The 11,062-nt window shown below is 41.6% G+C and overlaps 1 long non-coding RNA gene across 1 annotated transcript in view; it reads right to left on the bottom strand.

Annotated features, from left to right (window-relative positions):
- LOC132006760 (uncharacterized) overlaps nt 1–10,810 on the bottom strand; it is a 24,722-nt gene extending 13,912 nt beyond the window's left edge. Inside the window, exons 1-2 of the long non-coding RNA XR_009401211.1 lie at nt 10,659–10,810; nt 10,355–10,523 (exon numbers count right to left, since the gene is read on the bottom strand). This is a non-coding gene — a long non-coding RNA (uncharacterized LOC132006760). The remainder of the gene's footprint in view (nt 1–10,354; nt 10,524–10,658) is intronic.
- Nucleotides 10,811–11,062: the final 252 nt, after the last annotated feature.

Below are 11,062 nucleotides of genomic sequence, written 5' to 3'. Positions count from 1 at the left end.
ATGACTAACTAGTGGAAAGTCAGGCCAGATGCCAAGAGTTCAGGGATAAAGTCTCAGGAGGTGTGAAGGAAAGATAAATCTGGACAATCATCACGAAGAGCTATCAAGCCCCTGCGAACCCTTCTATGTGGTCGGACCCAGTGGCATGGTCTGATGTCAATGAGAGGACATGTACGTAATTTTGTGTCTGTTCTGGGGTCACATCAGTTAATACGAAAAGTCCCAGACGACTGAAATCATACATACCTTACACAAAAGGGAGGACTTTTACTATTGGGTAACGATAGGTCCGGAGCTGCAATGCATTTACAGCAATCAACTCCATCTTGAAGAGACTGCAAAAATGTCTTTAACACAATTTTTTAGAAGAGAATAAGTTAATACAATTCCGCTCCTCCCGATGGGGCAATTGCATTGACGTTCCCACTCCCTCTCTGCCTCCAATGGTAACAAGAGTGCTGCATAAGACAGCTTTTTAACCTGGATCAAACAAGTTTTCATACAAAATTATGAGGAAATCTATCAATTCACTGAACATAATAAACCTGAGGGCTACGAAAAAAGAAAACACAGAATTTTTAACATAGAAGTACTTGAAAACCATGGCAGTTCCAAATTCTAAACTGTTTCACTTGGGTATGAAATGGACAAAGACATGGCCCATGGGGAGTGAATTTTTGGCAAGGCTGAAGGGAAGAGAAACACGAGTCACTTGAGGACCCTACACCTCTCTGAGGAATAAAAGTGACAGGAAGAATTACCCTGTTCTGGCTCCTTCCCTGGAAAAGATTTGATAGCTCAACTTTCTCTCTATCAAGGTTTTCATATCATCATTTATTTTTTTTTTTCAAAGATTTTATTTATTTATTTGACAGAGAGAAATCACAAGTAGATGGAGAGGCAGGCAGAGAGAGAGAGAGAGAGGGAAGCAGGCTCCCTGCTGAGCAGAGAGCCCGATGCGGGACTCGATCTCAGGACCCTGAGATCATGACCTGAGCCGAAGGCAGCGGCTTAACGCACTGAGCCACCCAGGCGCCCTCATATCATCATTTAAATGACAAAAAGATCACCATAGGCTGGGCTCTCCAGGATCCCTCCATCAATCGCTCCTGCTCTTGCAGTGCCACCTTCCTTCTCTCTAGTTTTCATCGCCTACCCTCTAGCAGCTTCTATGGCCAACGGAGCGCTACGTGATCTGACATTCACTCCCTCCCAGACCTCCTCTGCTACCTTTTCCCCTGGCTTCTTGTTCCACACTGGCTTCCTTTCTAACCCTTCGTACACCAAGCTTGCTCCTCCTGTCTCCACTGTGGTGGTTTTGATTTCTCTGCCTAGAACCTTCTTCCTCCACATACCCATGGGTAAGCCTCTGAGCCAATACCGCAACATCAGAGAAGGCTTTCCCAACAGCCATGGATAAAGCTGCTCTTCCCCCAAATCCCATATACTCAGACATCTGACCTGTTTTTTTTTTTTTTTCTCCAATAGGTACCTACGGATTCCTGCATGCTCCTTGCTCGACCTCTGTCAGCCTCCCCCGTCCTGCCACACAGCAAAAGACCTTGTTTGCTGTTGCATTCCCAGACCGAAAACATCACCTGGCATGTGGTAGGTATACACCACATTTTTGTCAAATGAACATTTCCCACATGATGCTTTTGTCAACAGTTCCGCTACAAGCTTCAGAAGTCCAGCTGGCACTTGGGCTGATTTCTGTTGACGCCAACCCAACACCCCATACTTCAAGGGCCAGGTGGACGGGAGTTGGAAGAGCGTGATCATTTCCCCAAACATTGAGAGAAATCATACAGGGTTGTGGGGGAGGAGAGGAGAAAGAACAGCTTTTTCTCTCTTTGCTATCCATGGTAGAAGATAAGGAAGGTTTTGATCAGAAGGGGTTTACAGAGTATAGATGTCAAACAGGGTAGAGAAAACGGTAGAATGTACTGCCTTACCAACCTAGCTTGTCCCGGAGGGTCCTTGTTTGATCTTGCTCAGAGAGAAGAGCCCTGAGACAATGAGCCATCCTTTCAGAGTTTGAGTAATTTTGCTCTCACATCTACCTTAATGTTTCCCCACATTGCACCAATATATACCTCCTGACGCAGACCTCACTGTTCGTGATGAAACATAGAAAGTGCTTTCGTTGCCTTTGCTGCTGTGATCAGCCTGTACCAGAAAACACACAAAGTCCACAATGACAAAGAAAAGAAATGGTTGGTTAGGTGTTTTTCAAAAGTGATGGCAAAGGACTCCCAGGTTAAAAATCACAAAGTCTTCATCGTGTAAATCCTTTTTCCCTACCTATCCTCATCTCCCCAAGAGAGAGGGTAGCTCCCATTTTTCATATCTCGACTTAAAGATATTTTCAGGAACTTGCAACAAATTTAATTGAGTGCATAGCAGGATTTTTTTTCCCTCCAAATTAGCTTCAATTCTACTTAAAAATTCTATTCCAAGACACTGTTGTGGACAACTTTGCGGTCTCTCTTAACTATGCTCCAAACAGGGAAATGAGTTGAAAGCTCAGAAGTTCTTAGACTATATTTCCTGCCACATTCCCTACTAGGGGTCCTTCCTTTCACCACCATCAAAAAAGAAAGAAAGACCATTTCTCTGCATTATTTTCCTGTCACAAGCCTTTTCTTTCCCTGACTTTAAAAAAGCAGCCTGGCTGCCAAAGGAAGATGCTTAAAGACTTCTATGAATGTCAGCCCGTGAAATATGCCTTGTCGCACAAATGGCAAAGGATCAACTAAAAGATGTAGTTGCTGAGGGGAAAGGAATGAAGAGTGGGTTGCCTTCCCCTAATGGACCCTCAGCCTGTCCTTTCTTTCATGTGCCTTCAGGTAGGCACTGAATCAGTTATGGGAACATAAAAAGGAAGCAAGGAGGGAAGAAGGGAGGGAGAGAGGGAGATCGGGAGACAGGGGGGAAGGCAGGCTCCATTAGTGCATCTTCCCATGGGCAGGCTTGGTCCAAAGCCAGAAGAGCTTTTAAAGAGATTTCTAGGGGCACCTGGGTGGCTTAGCTGGCGAGGCACCTGCCTTGATCTCAGGTCAAGATCTCGGGGTCCTAGGATCGAACCCAGTGTCGGGCACCCTACTCAGCAGTGAGTTTGCTTCTCCCTCTCCCTTCCCCACCCCACTCATGCTCTCTCTCAAATAAATAAAATCTTTAAAAAAAGGAGAGATATTTCCAAGCACCCTGAATCTGTGGGTGAGGCTAGCCCCCTCTTGCCTTCCAAGTCAGATTCTCAGCCCACATTTGAAGGAGGAGGAAATTTTCAATGTGAAACCCCTTTCCCATACTCTGAAAATCAACTCCTCATCCAAATACAGGCTTTTATGCACATAGATGGCTTCCTGCAATTCTTACTCATTTTACTTTTCTATGGATTAATTCTATACCGGATAAAGAATCTCCAGAGGTTTATAAAGTGTATCCCAGGAACCCAAATGCTCACATACTTCTCCCTTCCACCCCCACTTTCAAGTGAAAACATTTGAGAGAAAAAAAAAATAGGGGAAGTTGCATGAGTAAATTTGTTAGCGCATGAGATCAAATGAAAACAAGGAATTCCCCTCCTGGACTTTAGTGGCCTAATTTAAGCTCACAAACACAAATGACTAAAACTGCTCCCATTGATTCGTGAAATAAGAAGCAGAAAAAGTCAACTGTGTATTTCAATATTGAGAGGGCCTAGTCTGGAAGACGTGACACTTTGCAGAATAAAAATGAGAAGACCATTTCTGAGACTTTCAGGTTCAGTCAGCTTTTATTCTGCTTTTCTGCCAGAAGTACTTAACCATCTATACTGGCGAGAGCTTATTTGGATTCAGATTCTGGGTCCACAGCTTATCAGGGGAATGAATGGACCTAAACATGTCCCTTAGCCCTGTGCTTCAGTGTCCTCATCTGTGAAATGGGCATACATATTGCAGCAGTGGGTTGTTCAGAGGATTAAACAGGACAATGCGGGTGGAGTGCAAGAGTGCCTACCTAGAATATGGCGCTGAAGTGGGCGCTAAATGGTGGCCACCATTGCCATCACGATTTTCCTTCATCTGATACGAGAGAGAGAGACCTAGAACTTGGAACGGATCTGCAGGTTTTGAGACTAAACTGAAGTCTGTTTCCAAAAGGATGTGGGAAGGGAACTCAAGTGTGTTACACTTGTGTTACACGTGCCTTACATGTGTTCTCTCATTTCATGCAACAGCCCTATGAGCTAGTTCAGACGGACACTCCACTCTCTAGGGCTTAGGGAAATAAATGGAGTAGTTTACTTAACCAGCAAGAGGCAGAATGAGCTGGAAGCATGGGTCTACTTGTTTCCAAAGCCTGGGCCTCTCAGGGAGCAAACAGTTCAATGGGAGCTGTGAAGAGGACACCTTCTTGGGCTCATGGTAACCACGGTCACATCCACGATACTCACTAGAAAATGCCTAGAAGTTCGAAGATTTTTTTTTTTTCCCAGGTAATCAGGACTTTGAAACACCCCGGAAAGTTTCGCTGGGTTCATACAAACTCAACTCAGTTTCTCTCATTGTTAAGAACTTCAGTCTCACTTTACAGAGAGGTCACACAAATCCTAACTGAGAAAAATTGATGGGCTTTCATTTAAAAAGTATCTGTCCGCTTTCAGGAGAGGCAAGAAAACTAAGGCACTCCTCCAACGCCACCACCAGCAAGGGGCTTTTAGTGGAATGGGTGCTTAAGGAGAATGAAAGTCTTCCAAGGTAGGAAAGGAAGATCCTTTAAGATAAAATCTTACTTTGCTTTTCATAATCAACGGCCTTACCTACTACCTTCAAGTAAGGGGGTTAAGCCTGTTTTATACTCTATTAGGTTGATCACGTGAAGGAAAGCAACAAGAAACTATTTTACTATTAAAATATAACAAAGAAGAGTAAAATGTCCCAATATTATACTGCCTTACAAAAGCATATTGTAGGGGTTATAGCTCAGTGGTAGAGCATTTGACTGCAAAAGCATATTATATTCAATTTTTTATGCACCTAATCTGTTCCCTTAAGAATTAAAGAAAGAAAATCAACCATGTAAGCCCTCTCATGATATAGTTACATGACCACATTAGTTAATAATATACAGGTATTTTTCATTTTACATTGTAGAGTACACTAAATACTTTGAACTGTATAAGCCAGAATCTATATAGGATTGAAAGGCAATAAGCTACAGTTGAGAACTTAGGAATAAGCTAGGAAATGCCCAAGATTAGATCACTTACATTCTTTAATGTAATATTTTAGAACTGTTTTATATTGATTTTTTTTCTTAACTTTTCTATCCCCCGAAAAACCAGTACCAGGTAGGTGGCTTTAGTATGTTAACCCATGGAAAGGAGGGTTGCCATGTTTTGATGGCATCCATATTTGGCACAGCTCCCCAGTTCCCCTATCAAAATCGAAGGCATTCTCAAAATATGAAGGTAATTTACTTTGTACCTCCTCCCTGAAATTTAAAATATTCTTGATTTTTAAAAATAATCCATGATTATATTCAAATTTGGCTAGTTTCCTCTCCTGAATGAAGACATCAGTTCTCTAAATACTGATTGCATAATCAAAAAAGTGTTTAAGAAATTCTCATGGCTGTGAATAAAAAAATGATAACTAATAAGTAAGAAAAACCCAAAGGGCAGAGAACCTTTCATTTCTGATAGCAGTCTGAAATTAATGGGAAAGAGTAAGTTTGAAGATGGAGATCAAAGAGAAATAAATCAAGGATCCTGAAGTGAGTTCAAAAAAATAACATGTCTGTTAGTACTTGACTGAAGTGCCAAGCGAATACATAAGGAATACATCGGACAGAGCTAAGTGCGAAAAAGAAAAATCAAGCAGAGTCGAGGGAGAGTGAATGTGGGAAGTAGAATGGGAAGGCTGCTGTCAGCTTGGCGGAAAGGAAATTTTTTTAGCTCTAGAGATACATAGGTATTAGACGCCTTGTATACTTTTTTGAAAACTACTTTTGTGCATTCAGAGTCGTGCAGTTCGAGTTCCACAGGCTCCTGAATTCCCAAGGGGCCCCTGCTTTGTCCCAATGTGGCTCCCAAGCCAGGGAGCTACTCCCTCCAAGGAGACCCAGGCCCTCCGCAGAACGCAGACTTCCCACTGGGTTAGGGGCTCCAAAAATGATCTTTAAAAAAAAAAAAAAAAAAAAAAAGACCTGCCCACGTGCCACTCAAGATCATTTCCTTGGAGCTGAGTTAAGAGTTGTTTCTTGTGTCTTAATTTTTCAAGATAAAGAAGTCAGGCTGACAGCAGATGGAAAGCAATACTAGGAAGCCTGAAATGCATCTAAGACCCCTGGATCTCCCATATCCCCACCCAGGAGAGCCTGGTGTAAAAACTGCACTGCAGGCCCCTGACCATGCCCACAGCGGTGAGGTCACCAGCTTCTGAGGACACCAGGGCACAGGGTGACTGGGAATCAGGTAAACAGCTGACCCATCCCCATGACTCAATCAAGAGTCCCAGGGCCCCATCTCCGGGCGTCTCTCCTACCTGCCGTGGGCTCATCGAGAGCAGACTGCAATGAGCCCACTTGCTTCCAACCCTGGGTTCTACTACACTTCCGGGTTCTGTCACTTTGGGCAAGCTGCTTCACCGTTCTGTGCCTCAGTTTCCCCACTGCCAATACTTAGTTTTTTTGAGGATTAAAGAAGTTAATAATGTAAAGCATTTTATACCTCTATGTGCCAGGCACTGCTCTAGAGCTCAGGGATTCACTTACAGCAGTGCCTAGTACAGAACACAAACTCAAGGTGTATGGGTAATGAGAGGTCCACAAACCCTTATCTGACACCCTGGTGATTATGATGATGATTTGATGAAGAAGACAGGGTAACTATTCTACCTATAAAAAACCCCGGGGGGTGAGGAGGAGAGAGAAGGGGCCATTACTATTTCTACAGTAAAACATACAAACATTGGTACTAAGTGGGATAAATAAAGACTATAAGCAGCCTTCCATCAGTTCAGGTCAGGATTCACCACCAAGCCTTTTTCATGACAGTGTTTTGGTTTGCAGAGCTTTCTGGATTTCAGAAGAGACAGTGGACCTATATATATTAAGCCAGGGGCCAAAACCCACTGAAGTCTTCTCTTCCTTTCTGACTTCCGGACGTGGTTAATGACCAAATAAATAGTCAAAACCACTTAGGAGTGGAAAATAGGAAGCCCTTCAGGCATGGAAAATTCATGACTGCATAATTAATCTATGCCAAATATGATCTAAACAACCCCTCCCCCCAATACAGTGCACCATAAGCTACTCAGTCAACCAAGTCATCTCTCCAAAGAGGCCACAAGTAATCTCAAAGGGTTTTTAAAAGTCATTTTTAAATATAGGAGAAAATACTTAAGTTTTACCACAATTTTCACAGTACGCCCTCATCTTTCCCACAGGAAACAGACAAGCTACGAAATGACAAATAATTGACTTAAAAATGTGTTACCTTCAAAGCCAACCATATCCTCTGCAGCCAGCCTAGAAGAGATGAGCCAACGTTATGCCAAAGTGGTAAAGTCTCCTGCTACCAAAGGAATGTTGCTCCATGTTGCATTTAAGGAAAGATCTTCAGCTCTTGAAGAGCTGCTCAGTAACTGTTTCAAGATGTTCTCACTGCTGGTCAGCACTGGCTAAAGGATTTGCACAAACCCATGGAAGCCAACTTCTCCTGCCTCTTTATTACCCCCATATGTTGTTATTTCTCTTCCCCAACTTTTCTGACCCCTTTCTGTTTATTTGATACTGAAGTATCACTTTGTTCACAACCTGTGTTTAGCACTCCCATGGCGATCTGTACACAAAGGCAAGTCAGGAAGACATGAAATGAACGAAGATACTGATGTTGCTTCACGGTTTTTTCCCCTTCTCATTATCCTCCTACTCAATGAGACTGTAGTGGGAGGTCTGAATGACATTTCCAAACCGAGAACTTAAAGCTACATTTCAACACCCAACCCCTCAGTTGTCATAGGAACAACACTAGGAGGCTTATCTAGGTTCTAACAAACAGCCACTTGTTTAGCTTGCAATTAAGGCTTCCCCCCTCTCCAGTCGAATATATACACACAGCCATATACTACCTCCCAAAAATGTAATTGGACCAAACTGTACACCACACCAAAAACTTAAGAAACAAGCCCAAAGGGAATGTGTTTAGATCGTTGAATATGCAAATATCAAATACCATTTGAGACATTATTTTGACCAGACTCCCTTCAGTATGGAGTTTCACAGGCCCACAAAGACATGTGCATACCATTAATACCTTTTCAGAGTAGATAAAAATATTAATACTCTCAATAACCCCAATTCAGGGCAACGTCTTTTATTGTACACGTATTTCTAAAAATTAAGAAACTGGTAGCAAAGGAATAGACGGAATTAAAAAACAAAGATCTATAGGAATTCTTCTGGAATCTACTTTCTTGCATTTATTGTTTCATTTATAATAGAAGCAGGTTTCTATTATATTTTTTTCATTCAAAACAATGGCTTCTAAATGGAGGAGTAAAACCCAAAATTTACTTACAGAGGCTTTTTTTCCATTAAACAAAGCAGCATTTAGCCAGATTATTAAATCATCATGATTTTGCCCAAGTATTTACATGAAATTCAGAGCTGAAAGTAATTGTGAATCACTGAACACAAGCTAACAGTCAGATGTAAGTTACCTGTAAATATCTTAAAGCTTTGTCACCAGTTTTCTGTCTTTAAGATTCTAAACCCCACAAATTCAGGGGCTTCATGGAACTAAGAAGCATGTTTCCCATCCTTGGCCACACCTTAATTAAGTAAAATAACTTGTAATATTCACACATTTGGATCACCAATCTGATTTATTAGAGGATCTGCCCATAACGGCTCTGTTCACCTTGCTTATTATTTATTTCTTTGAAAATAAATCCTTATGCAAAAGTCTTGAGAATTACTAGTCTGACAATAATTAATCCAATAATAATTAAAACACTAGTTTTCAAAGTGTGTAAGAAAAAAATAATTAATAGATCCTCTTAGATTTATCTCCCTCCCCTCCAACCTCACCCCACCCCAGTGTCAACAGAGAGAAACTGCAACACTGCTATCCTGCTTTTTATTATACATTTCTCCCTTTCAGGTTAAGGATTTTCAGATTTCGAAATTAACAGAATAGGAAGCAAAAGTCAGACATTCAGAGTCAACTTTCCATTTGGCTTAAGGTCATTAAAAAACAAATAAATAACATTGTATCCTATATAAATAACCCCAAACTTACCATTCTGTCAATAACAGTTTCAAGTATATAGAGTCACATTCATAAAGGAACATCACCAAAACTACCTATATAATCTCTAGAAGTTAAATAACATTTTTTTAATCTGATTCTATGAGTAGACATCACATGATTGCTTCTATTGACCAATAAGAAAACCACTAAGATCAGGTAAGCCAACCCACCCATCTAAGTATATTTTCTTATTCTATTCCACTTTCCCGGCACAATCATTCTTAAAAAGCCAAATCAAGAAATCAGATTACCTAAAACAAAATCATGGGGTTTTTTTTTATAGTTTACAAATAAGAACCTTTTGTGTATAACACGAGTATTCAAAGCTTTATTGTATTTTTCTGGAAATTTTAAACGTCGGGGCAGCTCAGATTCAAGATTACAAAAGTGAATTTGTTTCAGAGGAAGACAGACAAACACATGTCTACCAGGAAGAACTACTAATCACAGTCTCTCGAAACCTGATGGACCATTTAGAAATACCCACCCTTTTGCTGTACTAATTGTAATCAAATAGAGCAACCTTAAAACTCATGACACAAATGTAAAAAAGGCTATTACCAGATTAATCTGCCCTTCACCATCAGTAGGAAATGTTTCCAATGCATTACTTAAACTTTCCTTTAGTAGAGTTCTAACTAAATGCTTGACATCCTTGGGTAGAGAGAGAGAGACAGGAGGATGAGCTGAGTGATTCTGAAAGCATTCCTTCAATTCAGACTAAATGGAAATCCACACCCATGCAATGTCAATGCCCCAACTCTACCAAACAACGCATTTTATTTGTCTCTCCCCACTAAAAAAAAGGGGGGGAAGCCATCTAGTCATATATTACATATATTTGTCTAACCGGTAGAGCCCAGCTCATCTTTGTTAAATAACCTGGCTTCTTCTCAGCCTTTATGCTATATTCTTGGGCTACTTCTTTCTAGAATTCCTCACTGTTTATGTGTTCTCTGGTTCAACCTAGTTGTTAGGGGTCTGTAAACAATTTTACAATTCCCACATACAACATATGATATCTATTAAGGGGCGATGCCTCTTTTCACTTACCAATTCTGGATAAAGCAGTATTTCCTGGTGACAGAATGCTGCTGCTTCCGTTCGCTAAAACTCCCTCTTCGCAGCTTGATAAATCTGATTATAAAATGTCTTTGTTCCAGATCACACGAGGCACTTTTCTTCTGCGAAAGTTTTCTAAAGAGTTAACTGCATTTCATTCCTGTTACAAAACGAATAAGAAGAGGGGGTGGGGGGGAACAGGGAGTAAGTCCACACAAGTTCCTGGCAAAAAAAAAAAAATTTTAGCTGCATTTTTCTGAGTTTAATCGGTAAGCTATATTAAAGTGACAGTTACCAGTTTGGGGAGCCAGAGTTTGATCAAGTCAGCCACAACCAGTGTGGTGTCTTCCACTGATGTGCGGACCCCAAGGAAGCAGTTACTTGGTCATGTATCACATGTGGCTGAATCACTGGACACCCGCCGCCACCCCCCCCACCTCTGCCCCTGCTGAGCCACACTTCAGACAGGAGGAGACTGGCTGGACAGCCGAAGCGGGACCTCTTATAGGGACCCGCCAACTAGGAGCTGACCAATCACAGGCAGCACCTAGTACCTAAGTCACGTGACAGGGCAGTCCCTATGACTGCAGGATTTCTGAATTACTGGGGTTACACAAAGGACACTCATTCAGGGGGAAAAAAAAAAAAAAAAAAAGCCATAAGCCGAAACAGAAAACGCCCAGGCTGTGACAACTCCGG

The sequence above is a fragment of the Mustela nigripes genome, chromosome X (assembly GCF_022355385.1).
Source record: "Mustela nigripes isolate SB6536 chromosome X, MUSNIG.SB6536, whole genome shotgun sequence".
Lineage (NCBI taxonomy): Eukaryota > Metazoa > Chordata > Mammalia > Carnivora > Mustelidae > Mustela > Mustela nigripes.
Note: the sequence above shows the minus strand (reverse complement) of the source record. Positions and strands in the feature narration are given on the sequence as shown.